Source organism: Heterocephalus glaber, unplaced genomic scaffold (genome assembly GCF_053883595.1).
Source record: "Heterocephalus glaber isolate CG9 unplaced genomic scaffold, H.glaber_assembly_v1.0 deba00001561, whole genome shotgun sequence".
NCBI lineage: Eukaryota > Metazoa > Chordata > Mammalia > Rodentia > Bathyergidae > Heterocephalus > Heterocephalus glaber.
The window spans coordinates 13072270-13090867 of NW_028258349.1; the positions used below are offsets into that span (position 1 = coordinate 13072270).

Sequence of the window (18598 nt, forward strand, 5' to 3'; positions counted from 1 at the left end):
ACCTATGAAATAACTGGATCTTCAAAACTGGCAACTTCATGAAAGACAAAGATGAGGAACCACTCCTGATTAAAGACTAATGGGATGTCTCAGCAAGAAGCACCATGTGATCCTGGGTTGGATCCTGGAATGGAAAAAGAAAAATTGCTATAAAATAACATTATTAGTTGACATCTGAATACAGACTGGATTAGACAGAAATATTAAATGTGCTAATTGCTTGATTTTAAAAACTGCTAGCTATATAGGAAAATATTCTCATTCTTGGGAACCACACACTATGGGTAAAGGAGCATTATATCTGCAACTTAGTCTCAACTATTTGAGAAAAAGGGTAAGAATGACATATTTATAATAAAACAATCACATCTATCACACAGAGAACACATGCATATACCACATACACACACAGCTCTATCTAGGTGAACACAGGTAAAGGATAAATAGGAGACCACAGTAACATTCTTTTTTTTTTTTTTTTTTTTTGGTACCAGGGATTGAACTCGGGTCCTTGCACTTGCACAGCAGGTGGCCAAACCACTGAGCTAAATCCCCAGCCCCCACAGTAATATTCTTATAAGTTTTCTGAGTTAAAAAGTTTTTAAAAATCTATAGACAGTAGGTCCATAGATCTTATTGCCACTAACATTCTGAGAATTTAGGGGCCTTTCTACCCCTGGATCATGATGGAATGAATTTCTCATATTTCCAGAGGTCAAGTGAAGTGGTAAAAATGACAAGGGAGCAGATAAGTCTAGAAAGGACTGGCAAGAATAAGGCAGTGGGTTGGCCACATCCTATCCTGCAAGATGGTAGAATGTACTGAGTCAGAGACAGATGTCCCCTTACCCCCAAAGAACACGCTTACCACATCTACAATGAGACTGTGTTCTCCTTTGCCTCTCCTTTACTGTCGCCCTTGATCTTGGGCCCAACTCTTCTCCCATCATGGAGAATCACGGAGAATCCCTGGAAGGAGTGACATCCTCAAGCTGGGTGTTGCTCAGCTTCTGGCTCAAGGATGCTGCTGCTTCTTCTTACCTGGCAGTCTTTGCTCTGGAAGGAGACTGGGACCTGGGTGAACTTCACCCAGGATTTTTCATAAAAGGATTCTTGTCCCAAGTTTCCTTCTTCTAGACCACAGGGAGTCTTTTACCTGGCCTGTTAAACCCTCAGAGTTCCATCTCTCACTAGTTTCTTTCATCTTCAGCCCCTGGCAGGGCCTTCTATAGATGTGACACAGGTCTTATGGTTCTGAGAAGCTATAGAACCCTACTATCCAGTAAAGTGACAGGATCCAAAGGTCTGCAGGTTACCCAGGCAACCTGAAGATACACAGATCCATGATTAGTATCATCTGACTGGCCTTCCCAGATACTACTGGAGCCAGGGGTGGGAGTCTGAAGAGGCTTCTGTAGGAGACACCACTGCTCTGAGTTTGAGGTAAGGGAATCTTCTGGAAATACTCTGAGCCTGGGAGTGACAGACATTAAGTCTGAAGCCAAGCCAGTTCTTCTGACTGAGAAAATCTCAGTCAGATGTTTTACCTCTCTAAGCCTGTTTCCTTGACTATGAAAATAGGAGGATGCTATCAGAGACTCAGGAGCCAGACAACCTGGGTTCAAATGCAGGCTCTACCATTTACTGGTCTATAATATCCTGTGTTATTTCCTGTCTCAGTTTCTTGGTTACCATGTCATCTATTTTATTTCACCATTCTTTGACATATAATGAGGGAAAAAAAGATACTTTCTTCATATATATATTTTATATATATATATATATATATATATTCTGTTTATGCTATTAACCCATGTCTCTACTGAAGTATTCATTTTTAAAAATGTATAAGTGCTCTTTTCATTTGAGGCTACTTGACATATATGACATTTTGACATATTTGACATTTGGCATTTTTCTTTAAACTGGGCTTACAAATTTTCAAAAATTAAACAGATCATTTTGAGTTTTAAAAATAGCCAACTTGTTAATTTTCCCCCTTGGAGTTTCTGCTTTTGGTAGCTGTTATAGATCATATCTAGGTGTTCCCCCAAAGCCTCATGAGCTCATAGGTGGGGCTTCAAGAGGTGGCTGGATCATGGGTGTGTAATACTGGGATTAAGGGTGTATAGGACTAGGCCCAGCACAAGTATTGGCTGCCTGGCTGCCTGGCTGCGCTGGTCCACGACACTCTCTTGCCCGCTCGGTGCATGGTCACCTGGTGCCCCCGCTGCTGCCAACGTCCACCTCGCGACCACCTCAGAACCAGCTGTATGATTAGGCCACAATCTTCAATGAGTAGACATATTCCTCAGTTCTTGGTCACACATTTATGGAGTTTCTGAAGGACAGTGGAGAATACTGCCAGGTACAACACGATCTCTACGTAGACAAGTGAACTGTAGAGATCCATTACTGCTCCACCAAGAAGCCCCTGTGAGAGAGGCTCACCTGGACACAGAAGTGGTGAATTGAAATCATAGAACATTTTAAAGAGTTCTGACCTGAATGGGGTAAACCTTAGTGCACTTCCTTTCTCTTGCCTCAGTATTACCGGATCGAAGGATTGCTGCTTCTTGTTAGGAGGTTCATTTCATTTCCCAGTACTCCCAACGCCATACTCAAAGCACTGAGAAGTTCAAGTGGAGTATAATGAAGTAGACTTCAGTTTCTTGCATCATTTCTATTCAAGTTTTAAAATCTTTCATAATCCTCTTAAGTGTTTTTTAACTAAATTAACATGGCCCAGCTCCTGTGAAAGTCACATACAAGAGCATGAGATTCCTCATTACACACAATCCAACCAATGCAATCTTAAACAAGTTTATAGAGGAACTTAAGAAGTATGGAGTTACCAAAATAGTAAGAGTATGTGAAGCAATGTATGACACTACTCTTGTGGAGAAGGAAGGCATCCATGTTTTTGATTGGCCTTTTGATGATGGTGCACCACTGTCCAACCAGATTGTTGATGACTGGTTACTCTTGTAAAAATTAAGTTTTGTGAAGAACCTAGTTGTTGTATTGCTGTCCATTGGGTTGCAGGCCTTGGGAGAGCTCCAGTGCTTGTTGCCCTAGCATTAATTGAAGGTGGAATGAGATATGAAGATGCAGTACAGTTCATAAGACAAAAGCAGTGTGGAGCTTTTAACAGCAAACAACTCTTATATCTGGAGAAGTATCATCCTAAAATGCGGCTGCGCTTCAAAGACTCCAACGGTCACAGGAACAACTGTTGCATGCAATAAAACTGGGGTGCCTGATGCGACTCCCTTGGACGTGCAGCTTGAGGCAGGACCAGACTGTCATACAGATTAGCCCATGTGTTTGTTAGCTGGGTGAATGAGTCTAAGGAAGCTTCTGTAGGAGCGTTGCAAAGCAGTTATACAGGCTACACACAAGCTTAACAGAATTGTAACCTCTGAGTTTGGGTTATGATCAATGTATTTGGACAATTACTACAAGATTCTTACTGTTCAGCATTTAAATTGTGCTTATCATTTGTACCAATTGACTTCCCTGAAATCATGCAGTATTGAGTTATGTCTTTAAGGCTATTCCCATGCCAAAATCTTAATGACACGTAAGAAATTTAGAGAGATTAGGTGCCAAAATACCCAGCACAATACTCTTATATTTTTAGTATCATATAGAACCAAAATTCCAGGAACTAAGAACACACTAGACCTGTGGTTTATTCCTTCAGTCATTTCAAACAAGGTAGGGCCTGTGGCTATTTGCCTGCTCACTTTATGTTTACATCTCATACTCATACCAGTATGCATCAGGTTTGCTTAAACATTGATCATTCTTTTTGATTATTACCAAGTCTTACGGTGATTACTTAATGTCTTTCTACAAGTCTTTTATTTTGTGCTGTTCTGGGAAACCTCCATTTTGAAAATCTACATTATTACAGAAGCACATGTCTTTAATGTCTCAGACAAAAAAGCCTGACAGTTAATTTAATGCTTGCACTCCAAGGTGCAACTTAACAGGGAGGGCCTGAAAAAGAGTAGGAGTGGGCTATTCAATATTTTCAGTAAAATGTTGCCGTTGTCTTGTGCGGAACATGTAGAATATGCTCTTTAACTTAGTAAATATTTTTTTAAATGCATAGATGCTTTGCTATTGTAGCTAGAACAATTCTTAATCATAAAATTTCTGAAATTCTTGTATTTTTTTCCATACTTATTAGTTGTTTACCAACTTATTTTTGTTTGAAGTGTGATTTTTTTTCTTTCTCTTCCCAACCTCTTGCAAAAAACAGAAGTGAATTTCTACTACTGAATGGAGCAGACATCAAATATTTTATATGCCTTTTGAGCTGTATAACTTAATATTTGGATACTTGATAATTGGTTTTATTATGTAATTGATAAAAATAGTGATGTGTATTAATGTTAGTTCAACCATATATTTGTAATGTCTGGAAATGTGTGGTTATAGTTCTGTGGGAGAAATAATTTGTCAGTGTTCATCAGCTTGTAAAAACTTAGTGTAAGAGCTTAAACATCTAAATAAATAATGAAATCCATTTTTTTAAAAGGGGTGTATAGGACTAGATTAGTCCACTGATTGTTTTAGCATAGTTCTGGGTGTGGATAATAGGAAGCTCCACCCTGGGTGTGGGTAGCATCAACCCACAGGCTTATAGCCTGAAAGAAAAATAAGGAAAAAGAAGGAAGGCAGGCTTGCTGCTCATTGCTGCTTTCTACCTACCCTGCTATGGACTGTTTCTCCTCTGCAGTGCCCCTCTGTCATGCCACCCTGCCTTAGAGCCAGCTGACTGTGGACTGAAACCCCTACAAACTATGAGGCGAAATAAACCTTTCCTCCTTGAACTTGTGGGTGTCAGATGTTTTGTCCCAGCAACAAGAAATGTAACTAAGACAGTACCATTCTTTTTTTTTTTTTTTTGGTACCAAGGATCAAACTCAGGACCTTGTACTTGCGAGGCAGGTGCTGGAGCCATTGAGCTAAATCCCCGGCCCGACAGTACCATTCTTAACAAAGTTCTTTTCACATATTATAAAAATATTGGCCTTTTTGGCTTATGAGATTGGCTCAGATAGATAACACCTCCTATACTGACAATAGAAAAGTAAATTCAAACTTTCTAAAGGTTATTTATAACACCATTTTAAGAATGTGCATTTTAGGACTGGGGATTTAGCTCAGTGGTGCTGCGCCTGCCTCGCAAGTACAAGGTCCTGAGTTCTATCCCTGGTACCAAAAAAAAAAAAGTGTCTACATCTTGTAAACTACTCTTCAACATCCAGTAACATATCCTAAAGAACTAATTGGTCTAATGGAAAAAAAAAAATGAAGGTACAAGAATTTTCATCTTAGTTTTGTTTATAAAAGCAAAACAACTAGAAGCAAGAAAATACTTCAGTAACTAAAAGATAGGCTCACTGTTAATGGTAAGCCACAGAACGGAACACAAGGTAGACATTAGAAATAGTGACAGAAGCTGGGTGTGGTGGTGTGGGACTATGCTATCCAGCACTCTGGGACACTGAGGCAGGAGGATGTTGAGATTGAGCCCAGCCTGGATAACTCAGCAACTCAGCAAGACTCTGTCTCAAAAAGGGGGAAGGGGTGATGATGCAGCTGAATGTGGAGGTGCTGGGTTCAATTCTCCGTACCACACACTTACACCAAAACACAGAAAAAATAATCGAAAAGTATACTCACTGACTTAGAAGAGCATTTGTGATTCATATCAAAGTAGGAAATGTGGGGTTTAACATATAATGTGAAAGCATGAGTCCATTAATAAAATTATGTAAGTCTAAATCTGTTAAAATATCATTACTTTCTTTGAGAAAAAGAATTGGAAGGCAAAATAAAAAAAATAAAAAGGACAGGGGATGTAGCTCAGTGCAATGGCCCTGAGTTCACTCCTCAGTACCAAAGGGTGAGGGGTGAGTCCATCTTGAAATCTTGGTAAGCAGTAGTACCAGGCAATTAGTCATTCAAACAGCAGCACTGCAGTCATCAATCTCATAATTGTGATTCATAACACTCTAATCATCAACTCAAAAGCCACGTTACCATATACTAGATATCATCATCTAAATGTTCTCTTTCACAAATATCATCATCATCATCATCATCATCATGTGATACCGGGAATTGAACACAGGACCTCACACATATTAAGCATGTGCTCTACCACTGAGATACATCCCTAGTTCCGCAGTCACAAATTTAAAACCAAATCTCTCCTTGCCACCCATAAAACTCAGTATTTTCTTCCTCAGTTTATTCTTCCTCTTGGATCACACCCTTTGTCTCTTGAATCTGCATGTTTTAAAATTTTGTCTGGCATGTTATCTCTCATTATTTATTTTTTGCAAAAAAAAAAAAGGCCTGGCTATCCTTAAATGTTTCATCTTCAATTTAACTATAAAATGTTTCTGTTATAATTTGAAAAAAATTCCTAAATAGATGTTTCTTGACATTGCATCAAATCTGTCCATTTATGTAAGAAAATGTGGACAATATTGAAAGACACTGAGCCTTCCAATCTTACAATAAGATTTCTCCATTTATTAAAGTTTTATCTAAACATCTAAAATCAATTTTATATTTTGTTTCTTATGGGTATTCCAACATCCTTTTTATATTTACTAGATAGTCAATTGAATTCTTAGCTGTTATTCTAAATGGCATAATTTTTTCACTTAATTACTAATGGGAGTAGAAGAATTTTCCATCCATATTCCTTTTTTTGTTCTTCTGGTGATGTTCCAATAGAACCCAAGTAATTGTTCATGATGGGCAAGTGCAATCTGCCACTGAGCTATATCCCCAGCCCGCATATTCATTTTTCACCAGCCACCTTACTAAACTTTCTTTGATCCTGTGCTCAAGTGATCTTCCTCCTAGGTACCCTGGTATGGGGCTACAGTCTTATGCTATGCCCAGTTTAACTTTCTTAACTACAATGTTTTTAGAGTTAATCCTCTTGACCTTTGGGAGTGTACAATTATTTCATCCACAAATACTTAAAAGCTTTTTTCCCAAACAAATATTTATCTTCTTATCTCACTCCATGATTAAATGTGCTGGCTAGCACTCTAGAAAAAAGCAAATAATAATAGGGACAAATTGTCCCCTCTGCTCCTTTTTTTAAGACAGGGTCTCTCTACATAAGTTGCTAAGTTGCCCAAGATGAGCTTGAACTTGAAATCCTCCTGCTTCAGCCTTCCAGAGTGCTGGGATTACAGGTGTGTGCCACTATGCTAGATTAGAAACTGCTCACTTGAATGGGAAGGCTTACAGAGTTTTGCCATTAAACCTGTTATTGACTTTCAATTTGCAATACAGATTTTATGTTAAAAAGTAACCACTTAGTCCTACTTTACTATTGCTTTCTAAAAAAATAATTCAAAGCCAGGCATGGTGGCACACACTTGTAATCCCAGCAGTAGAGAGGCTGAGGCAGGGAGAATCACTTCTAGTTCAAGGCCAGCCTAGTCTACACAGTGAGTTCAAGGCCTGCCTAAACTACATAGTGAGACCATGTCTCAAAAAGGCAAAATAGCTGGGCTTGGTGGTACATGCCTGTGATCCTAGTACTCAGGAGGCTGAGGCAGGAGGATTGCTACGTGTTCAAGGCCAGCCTGGGCTACATAGTGAGTTCAAGACCAGACCAAACTACATAGTGAGACCCTGTCTCAAAAAACCAAAAATATCCCAAAAACCAAAAAAAACACCCCAAAACCTAAAATAATAACAATAATCCCAGAACAGATGTTGAATTTTATCAAATTGCCATTTATGAGATAACTGTATAGTATTTTCCCATGGCCTTACTAATACGGTGAAATTCATTAATAAATTCTTTAAATAATATTAAACTTACACTTTAGGATAAATTTTCTCTTGATCATAATGCATTATTTCAATGTTAAGTTTCTTTTAGGATTTTGCATACACATTCATAAAGCTTTCTTTTGCCAGGCCACAATATCTAGTTTATGGAAGCAATGTAACAATACCAGCTTTTCTTTTTTAAGATGATATCAGTCCCCTCCTTTGTAAATTCTCCAGAAAAGTTTAACTATTTGAAGAAGTAAGTACATGTTATTTAGAAGTCACTTCACATGTAAGGAATCACCAATTAAACTAAACATAGTGGTGTCTTTGTGGGCTGGAAGAGAAAAAGGAGCAAGAAGGAGATGGCATATGGAAATCTTTTTGAGTATTTCAAGCTTTCACAGTTCATCTTTTATTTTTCTTTATTTCTTTGTTTGTTTGTTTGTTTGTTTGAGACAGGGTCTCACTATGTAGGTCAGGCTGGCCTTGAACTCACGACAATCCTACTGCCTCAGCCTCCCAAGTGCTGGGATTACAGGTGTGCACCACCATGCCCGGCTTATTTTTCTTTATTTCTTAAGGATCTTTAGCATACCCATATAATCAAAGAAAATCATCTTTTGCACGGCTATTTTGAAACAATTTAATATAAAGTTTTATACAAATATTGTGGGGTTTTATTTATTTGAGATGAGGTCTCACTATGCTGCCCAGGCTGGCCTTAAACTCTTGGGCTCAAGCGATCCTCTTGCCTCAGCTTCAGGAGTTGCTAGGACTACATGTGCTATTGTGTCTGGCTAAAAATACTGTTTAATTATACAGTTATTTCCCTTTTTTGAATTCCTAGTCTATTTGCTGATTTCCTACTGACTTGATATGATTTACTAATAGTTTACTGATTTTAAAAAATCAAATCTGTCAGATTTTCTTTTTAGCATATTAATTTCTCCTTATTTATTGATTCTTCTAACTTCCTTGATTGAATGTTTCATCAAGACAAACTAAAAACCATAGAAAATCATCCATAGTCAATTCAGTGTTAATTGAAGACATGTCACATATAATTTTACCTAATCTTTTCCATCTTGGTTTTTAATATATAACATGGGCTGGGAGTGTAGCTCAGTGGTCGAGCACTAGCTTTGCATGAATGAGGTCCTGGGTTCAACCCCTAGCACTGGAAAAAAAAAAGAAAAGAAATGTAATGTGGTTGACTGTCATAGAATAAACAAATCCATGTCCATGTATGGCTCCTTTCATGTGGTTCTGACAATTTTACCACATTTCTGACAGTTCATGTCTTGTTCCACTCTGGCTTCCAGACCCTCATTCTGAGAACACAACAGAAATCTGTTAGGCCTAGAGTTGAACCTCGGGAATTCTTGTCTACGAATGGACATGATGTCACAACTCTTTCTCTGTAACTAGCCTGTCTCCCAAGATGCTTTCTTTATGATTCAGAAGGTCTGAGCTTTGACTTATAGTCTAACTCAATATTTTAAACAGTTTTATAAGTTTCCAATGTGCCTCCCTGTTTTATACGTAAAAAGGACATACCATTATATTTATACTGATATATAGAGCGAGGATAAGGGAAAGCTTCTACAATAATGTAGAATGAATGCTGCAATTAGGAAAATCAGTATTTGGCAGCCATAATAGTAGTAATTAATTTAGGCAAGAATTATTAATGAGGGCCAGGATGTAGTCCAGTGGCACCATATCTGCCTGGCAAATGCAAGGTCCTGAGTTTGATCCCCAGTACCGAAAAAAAAAAAAAAAAAAGAATCATAACACTAGTGGATGAAAGTTTGAGATTACTTGCAAAGCCCCAAAATATCTCTCCACAAGATATTTATTAATAAAACTTTATAGTGGAAAACACTTATGGACATAACCTTAACCAAATGCTCAAAGCTTACATCATCATTAATGTGACAAGCCAATATCATGAACCTGATGTGGAACATTGGATAGGACACAGCAGTATCACTTTTGCTATTCCTGCCAAAGATGTACAACATGACTCTCAGTTATGAAGAAAAATCAGGAAAACTCAAATTTAGGGACAACTTATAAAATATAACTGGCCTGTATTCCTCAGAAATATCATGGTCAAAAAAGGTTTAAAAATGACTAAGAAAATATTCCAAATTAAAGAAGTCTAAAAAAAAATATGACAACTAAATGCAACATGTAATCCTGGATTAGACTCCTGAACCAAAGAAAAGAATTTCAATAAAGGACATTACTGGGAAAAGTGGAGAAATCTAAATGAGGTCTGTCACTAGATAGTATAATTTTAATATGAACTTTCCTGCTTTCAATAATTATATGGAAGAAAATATCCTTGTACTTAGGGAATATATATGACAGTAAAGATCATGTCAACAATTCACTATCACATGGTTCAAAAAATTAATATGTTCATACATATACAGAGAAAAAATTATTGGCACAGAATAAGCAAAATGTTAATCACTGCAGAATTTGGGTAAAGGATGTAACAAGAATATTTGTACTGTTCTTGTAACTTTCCTAAGTCTGACATTTTAAAAAACAAAACAAAAACCTCTTATGTTTGCAGGCAGATGAGCAAGATGGAAGACCTACAAGCTGAAGGAGCAGGTTTGCTGCTTTAGCAGATAGGTCAGCTGGGATATGAGGGACAGATATGTCTTCTTTACCTTAGAGTAAATCTATCATCCCCCAGAATCCTGGCAAAAGACCCTCTTGGAACATGTAGCATTTGTTTAATCATTATGCCTTGCCCCCTCAGCATCCAACCCTAACAGCTCTTTTTCATGCTGTCTTATTCAAGTCTCTGCAGCTAATGGTCAGTCTCTAAAAGACAAGAGATTTGGGGGGGGGGGTGCACGTGGGCAGTACCAAGGATCAAACTCAGGACCTCAGGAGCTTGCGCTTTCAAGGCAGGTGTGGTGCCACTGAGCTAAATCCCTGGCCCCAAGACAAAAGATTTTGACCAAGGAACTCTGAAATCTCCTCCAAACTACCCACTGAGAAGAGGCTACCATAACTAGTCAACTTCATAACAGGACATTAAACCCAAAATCCTCAAGATCTACTTCACTGTTCATGTTTTTGGCTTTCAGAGGGAGTAACAAAACAGGCAATATCAGGTATCCTTGGGCTTCAGATTATTTACTGTACAGATTCAACTTCAGTAATATAAAATTCAATATATATTGAATTTATGATTCAATTCAAATTCAAAAACAGACAAAACAACCCCAAAATTCCATTACTGAGTATATAACCAAAGGAAACAAAATCAGTAGGTCAAAGAGTTATCTGTACGCCCATATTTACAGCAGCAGCATTATTCACAATAGCTAAGATTTGGAATCAACAAATGTCCAAAAACAGATGAATGGATAAAGAAAATATAGTATGCATATACAATGGAATAAGATTCAACCATAAGAAGGGATGAAATCCTGCCATTTACAACAAAATAGATGAACCTGAAGGACACTTATATTATGTAAAATAAACCAGACAAACAAAGACAAATACTATATGATCTTACACATATAAAGAATCCAAAAAAGTTGATGTCCTGGAAGTAGAGAATAGAATAGTCGATACCAGAGTCTGGGGAGGGGCAAGAAGAGGGGAGAAGGGAAAGTTGGTCAATGGGGTACAAAGTTACAAGTAGACAGGAGAAATAAGTTCTGCTGTATTGGTGCATAGAAGGGTGATTATAGTTAACAATTTATTATGTATTTCCAAATTCCCAGAGGACACACTGAAAGATCTTACCACAAAGAAATGATAAATATCTGAGATGCTAGGTAATTACCCTGATTTGATTATTACACAATATTTATGTATTGAAATATCACATTGTATCCCATAAATATATACATTTTTTATATATATATACAATTCTTATGTGTCAGTGACAAAATAATTTTAAGATATGGCCATGGAGGCACAGGACTGTAATCCTAGCACTTAGGAGGCTGAGACAGGTGGATTGTTATTTGAGGCCAGCTTGAGCTACATAGTGAGCTCAAGGCCAAAGTGAACTACATAGTGAGACCCTGTCTCAAAAACCAAAATAATAACAATAATTTTTAAAATATACAAAACTACTCCACTGTACAGTATCAGTCCCAGGTACCCCTATAGCGGCAGTGGGTACTAACCAGTAAAGAAGCCTTCAAGTTGGTAGAAATGATATATATCCCGATATTGGTGGTGGTTACTTGATTCTGTGATATAAAAATTCCTTTACCCTTAAAATAAGCATATTTAACTATGTGTATATATCAACTTTTTAAAAAATATTTAATAATCTAGAAAAATGTATGTTTTAAAAATAAAATAAATACTCTCAATTGAAACTTTAAAACTCTTGTTCAAATAGACCCACATTTTGCCTCTACCCTTCCTGTACCCTACCTCCATGAATGTTCCTTTATATTAGAGTTCAAAAACAGGCAAGATCAAGGTGTTTGTAATGGCACACACCTATAGTTCCAGTAATAGGGAGGCTCAGGCAAAAGGATCACCATTGAGTTCGAGGCTAGCCTGGGCTACATAGTGAGTTCAAGTCCAACCTGAACTACAAAGTGAGATACTGTCCAAAAAAAATTTTTTTTTAATTAAATAGCCCATCTGTGATATTAGAAGTTGGAAGGACAGTTCCCTTTGGCAGGGTGACTGGAAGGGCACACCACAGGGGATTTCAGCATGCTACAAATGCTATTTTCTGATTTGAGTGTATTATCCACATTGAGCTGTATGTATATGTGTATTTTTTGCATGCATCTTAAATCTCAAAGGTTTTATAAGGAACTGACTCATGGAGGTCAAATATGCCTAAAAACTACAGGACAAGCCAGGTGTAGTATGCATGCCTATGATCCCAGTACTCTGGAAGGATAAAGCAGAAGAATCACAAGTTCAAGCCCAGCCTGGGTAATTTAGTGACTTAGCAAGACCTGTTTCAAAATAAAAAATTTTAAAATGGCTGGGGATGTAGCTCAGTGTGAAGGCCCTTCGTTTAATCCCCAATACTGCAAAACAAAATAGATAAAGCAATGGCTCTTAGAACACAGTGACTTCCAAATTTAGTTTCTTTTCCTTTGATAATTTATTTTTAAGTGTAGCCTAGATAAAAATATCTTCCAAACTCAATTTGCTTTTTCAGTCAAATCCTACATTATCAGCTTAGGTACTTACTCAGTAAACTTTCTGTTTTCTAACCATAGGTAAGGTCACATGCATCCTGGTTGCCATGGACTAAGAAACTAGGTTCATTTTTGGGATGAGGTCACAGATGGGTATGTCATTGCCTTTGCCAGAAAGAACCCTGAAGGAAATATGAGAAGAAATATGCATTAGATTCCTGACAAGAGCAAAAGAAACTACATCTTTAATAACATGTTACTTTAATAAGCTTAATACTTAATCCTTTGAAAGTATTTTCATTATTGTGGGGAATTTTTTTTTTTTTTTTGTACCAGGGATCAAACTCAGGACCTCACCTTGCCCGGTAGGCACTGAGCTAAATCCCCAGCCCAACTGTGGGAAACTATTTTAAAAAGAGGGGGTTTCAAAAGAGTTTTGAGGTGGCTCTTGGTCAAAAGGGAGTGGATGGAACTGGCTTCTCAGCTGTGGAGTGTCACATCAATAAAATGTTTATCCATTATATGGGCTTCCAGCCTCAAATCCTGGATTTGCCTGTGCTCAGCCTTTGAATTTCACAAGCCTCAACAGCAACCCCCATAATCCTCCTAATGACGGACATACATCGTGTCTCCAATCACAATCCCCCAAATATCCAAAGTCCAGAGTTTCTTACAGTCACCGATATCCAGATATGTCCCAATCTAACCACAGAAAACCACCGGCCAGTAACTACAAAGTTCACTGACACAATCTGACTGCCAAACGGTATATTAGACAGATCAGTCCTGAACCTGCGCTAATCTCCAGCGATATTCCAATGACTGGAAACCAATAGCTGGTCGCACAGTCCCACCTGTTCCCACACTGACAGCTCTAATCAGAGACCCGCTGTGATCTCTCCATACCCCATTCCCTTATGTACAAAAGTTCAATCATGAATACCTTCGGATCCCCCATCAATGATCTAAGGAAGTCTCAATCACTAATGTCCAAAAGCACGTCTTCACACATTGACCCCCACTGACCCTCTCATCATGGAACCCCAAAGTTTCCACAATCATCAATTCCAGTAACCACGGTATTATTACCCACAGAAGTTAGAACTTCCAATCACTGACCCTCTCAGGCTTTCGATCACTGAGGTTCAATGAGCTCAGAGTGCCTTCGAAAAATCCCACTTGGCCTCATATCCATGAAGAACATACTGCCAGTACCCCGCCAATCAAGACATTCCACAGAATCCTCGTTTATTAATTCCAAGACATTCCCAACCTGTCTCCACAGAGTCCCCGACACTGATTCCCACAAACCTCCGTGTCCGCCGATGCCGAGCGCCAAGGAAGCTCAGGAGCCAAATCACTTAACACTTCAGTTCTCTTGTCTTGACCCTTACGGGTACCCATAGCTACCTCAGTCAGGCCACCGTAGTCCTCCATCACCATCTTGCACAGATTAAAGCTTTACTTTCTCTAATCATTCCCGTTTACCCAGGATCAGTGCCTCTAATCCGAAATAGATCTCCTTATCAAGCTGCCTCATCGCAGTACAAGCTCTTCCCAACTCGAGGAGCCGGCGCGCAGACTCAGTCACGACTTTGAGGCTTGGCGGCCACCAGGCACCCTTTCAGAGAACAGGATTCTGGGGTTTCAGAAGTTCAGTGAGAGGTATGATGGCCGCGCCCGCTAGATGATCACTTGATGGGAGCGGCCATGTTTAAAACTTTGCCGTATAACGAATGACCAAATCCTTTGCTACACCAAGGCGGAATTCGCTATTTTAAGACTGGGTGAAGCAAGTGCCCCAGGAAACATAAACTCAGTTGTCGTCGTTGTCGCTGTTTTTAGCGCCTCAGAAGCCTAAACTTCGTGCGAACAATATGCAGAAGCCTGACTTCGAAACTGAAGTGGGTTTTTTTTGTCTCCAGAAGCCCACGGAGTGAAGGTAGTCATATGCATTTCCACGGCTTCTTACGCGAAACAGGCGAGGCCATCTCCTAAGAGGAGCTCCCATATGGCAAGATGAAATTTTTCAGGGGCAGAACCGGAATTGGAGAGCAGTGACATGACTGACTCTTAAGACCAGCTCTGCTTAATGAGAGGGCCAAGCCACGAGGAAGGGGCAAGGCAAACGGAGGGACCAGAGTGGAAAGTTCTTAGGCTTTTACTGAAAATATGTTGAAACCTGGGTCATTATCTTAAGTGCCTGGCCCCAGAATCCGATCTGAGACAAAAATATGAATGCAAGCAGTCTATCTGGCAGGTGAAACGAGAAGGATGGAAATCAATAGAGAGTACCAATGAGCAAATTACCCTAAGAACAGTAGGAGCTCAGTCTTCTTGAGAACTCTGGAAGACTGCCTAGAAATCACCACCAGTGTCCCACTCAAAGCCTAATGAAGCTGACTTAAGTATGCTCCATCGCCCGTCCCTTATTGTTTAAGGGCCACTCTTCGGGCATTAAAGCTTAGCCTGGTCTCGGATAGTCTTGTAGGTGCGTACAGTGAGATGCCAGCAGTCTGCAGAGGAGGGTAATGAGTGTCCAGAGGAAGTGTCAGGGTACCGACAGCATTCACTGGAGTCCTGCCTTGAATTCCACCTAAAGCAGTGCTCTGCATATCACAAGCATTGGAACATATCTAGAGATGGTTGCTTTTTCCTATGAAAATAGCTTTTTTAAAAGATCCTAATTTCACGGGCGCAGTAATGTCGCCGTAATGCCAGATACTCTGGAGGCTGAGGCAAGAGGAGCATAAATTCGAGCTCACCCTTGGAAGTTTAGCAAGATCCTGTCTCAAAATGAACTGAGAGAAATGAAGAGATGAAAAGAAAATGGGGTGGGATGTAGTTCTGTGGTAAAGGACTTGCCTAGCATGCTCAAGGACCCAAGTTCCACCCCCAGCACGAGAAAAAACAAAAATCCTAATTTCAACTGGTCATGATAGCAGTGGGATATAACTGACCTCTAAAGCGATTTGTAATGATTCCTAGTATTCACACTCTTGTGTAGTCCCCGCCCACACAGTGGCAGTGTTGGTCTGTGAGACTGATACAAAAAGCTAAAGTGCATCATGGTGAGATTGGGTCATAAAAAACACCGGGTCTTGGGCTGGGGCTTTAGCAGTGTTGCCGCGCCCTGCCTAAAAAGCGCAAGGTTCTGAGTTTGATCTCCGTACAAAACAAAGCAAAACAAACCTTGTCTTTGGTCTGGAAGCTAACATGTCCTGCAGACACTGAGATAATCTATGGAGGAGCCCATGTAGCAACAAACTAGACCTTTCTTTAGTCAACCCCTTGGGAGGAATTGAGATCTTCCTATAACCAAGTCAGTCTTCCTGGAAGCAGATGTTTCAGTCCCTGAGACAACTGTAGGTGAGGCCAATAGTTTGACTGCAACTGCATGACTCAGTCAAAGCCACCCAGCTGGGGCTGGGAGTGTAGATAGGCGGTACAGCATACAAGATCCTGGACCCCATCCCCAGAATTGGAAAAAATGAATAAATAAAATTTTAAAAAGCCAAGCCCACAAGAAACTCCACACAGCTATAGCAGCAACCATTCCTGGCTCACAGAAAGTATTTGAGACAATTAAATGTTACTTTTTAGCTGCTGGATTTGGAACAATTTATTATGTATCATTAGATAATTTCAAAGCTATGGTAAAATACTGTAATGGCATTTCTGAATTGCTTAAATAACTTCTTAAATTTGTGAGATTATTAGCAATTCATCTTCTACATGATAGAAAAACTGAAGGACTACAGGGCTGCTAGATTTTAAAAATTTATCAAAACTTTAGTCTTATATCATTTGAATTCATTTAAGTGGTTTATGTGACAGTACTTTAAAGTGATTATAGTAGTTAATAAGAGTGACTATAGAGTGCCTATTACATACCTGGCCTGTTACTAGTCCCCTGCTCATTCCAAGGGCTGGTCACATTCTAGGATAAACTGACGAAACCGCACAATTGGAAAATTGCCACTCAACCACATGATAGCAGAAATAGGACAATTCAGGAAAGAGAAAAGATGGAAATATTAAAAACTGCCATCAGTAAAGACTGCTGAAAGCTCTGTGAGGATATTGTTATCACCACCATGTGAGGAAAAACTTCAGGTGAAGTGACCTGTCCACAATCATTCGGTTACCTTAGTCAGCAAAGCGACAAGGAGTCAGAGATAGGTATGTCTGTTGTGTTTGTTTTCTGTTACTGTAATAAATAGCTAAGCTATATAAACTTAAAAAGAGCAAAGGTTTATTAATATGGAGGTTACAGTCCATGATTAATTGGCCCTGTTGCTTTGGGCCTGTGGCAAGACAGCACATTATGGCAACAATGTATGACAAAACCATTCACCTCATGGTTATTTGAGAAAGAGAGGAAGAGGAAGAGACAAGGGTCCCACAGTTCCCTTCAAAGGCACTGCTCCTGTGATCCAAAGACCTCTTGCTGGGCCCTACCTCCTAAAGGTTCTGCCACTTCCAAATGACACCATGGGCTGAGGACCAAGAATTTAACACATGGGCTTTTGGGAGAAAGTCAAGATTTAAACTATAGCATGTATGTTATATAAAGGTCCAGGATCATGGTATTACTAAAAATTAATCAAAACCTCAATATGTCTAAGGCATTGAATTAGAGAACAAAGAGGGGAATATATACATGTGTATACATACAGCCATATGTGCATATCTGCTGTTGGAGTCCTATTCAGGAAGTCTTTACCTATTGCGTATAGGTTCAAATGTTTCCCCTATGTTTTAACAGTCTCAGTGCTTTGGGTTTTATATCTAGATCTTTGATCTATTTTGAATTGATTTTTGTACAGAATGATAGAGGGGTATCTAGTTTCAAAATACTACATATGGATAACCAGTTTGCCCAGCTCTATTTGTTGAAGAGGCTATCTTTTCTTCAACATGTACTTTTAGCTCCTTTGTCCAGAATCAGATGGTTGTAGTTGTGTGGGTTTGTTTCTGTGTCCTCTTTTCTATTCTGTTCATCTTTACAGATGTTCCTCGTTTAACAACTTACCTGTTTAATGACTGTTAGGCGTGCTGTTTGGACTGACAACCCACCGCTCAGACTTTCAACCAATTTTTTAAATACAGTTCTGTGCATTTTGTTTATAGAGCCTCAACATCCTTTTTTGCACAGTATACCTTGTTTATACAGTACTCTAATTTTTTGCTGATAGTACCATGTAGTGCTGTCATTTTATGTTCTGTTATACATAACAGTACTGGATGTTAAGAGTTATGCAAATAAAATCAAAGTCAACAAGTTGGCGTTTCCTTTGACCATTTCTTTGTTCTGAATATTGTAAGGTATGTACAGTACTATATACAATTCCTCACTTAGGAACCAATTCATTTAACAACTTAGTCACAGAAATATAACTTGGTGGTTAAACTAAGAGTATCTGTATAACTTTTTTTTTCTCAAGAATGTAATGTTCATTAAGTCATCCAATAACAATAGGGTATTTTCTTATCAGAATTAGAGCTGATAGGGATATGCTTTTTTATCTAGCAAATTCTTTCTATTTAATCATTTTTCCCTTTCATATTTGCTCTTGGGTCTTCTGCTGCAATTTCCCCATGTCAAA

At 38.9% G+C, this 18598-nt stretch overlaps 1 protein-coding gene, 1 long non-coding RNA gene and 1 pseudogene across 10 annotated transcripts in view; 2 read left to right on the forward strand and 1 right to left on the reverse strand.

Moving 5' to 3' along the window:
- The window catches only part of Znf793 (zinc finger protein 793), a 39073-nt gene extending 24438 nt beyond the window's left edge, over nucleotides 1–14635 (reverse strand). For 3 of the 8 annotated variants that reach the window (XM_087191306.1, XM_087191308.1, XM_021239515.2), the window contains exons 1-2: nucleotides 869–1060; nucleotides 3–124 (exon numbers count right to left, since the gene is read on the reverse strand). The gene's annotated coding sequence lies outside the window, so the exon portion shown is untranslated. Of the gene's footprint in view, nucleotides 1–2; nucleotides 125–868; nucleotides 1061–13041; nucleotides 13172–14262 lie in introns of those variants that run through there. The other 5 variants (XM_021239513.2, XM_021239511.2, XM_087191307.1 and 2 more) reach the window with 3 other exon arrangements.
- The window catches only part of LOC147824016 (uncharacterized), a 32946-nt gene continuing 15705 nt past the window's right edge, over nucleotides 1358–18598 (forward strand). For both annotated transcript variants that reach the window (XR_015443106.1, XR_015443105.1), the window contains exon 1: nucleotides 1358–1443. This is a non-coding gene — a long non-coding RNA (uncharacterized LOC147824016). The remainder of the gene's footprint in view (nucleotides 1444–18598) is intronic.
- LOC147824017 (protein tyrosine phosphatase type IVA 1 pseudogene) lies at nucleotides 2776–3248 on the forward strand (annotated as a pseudogene).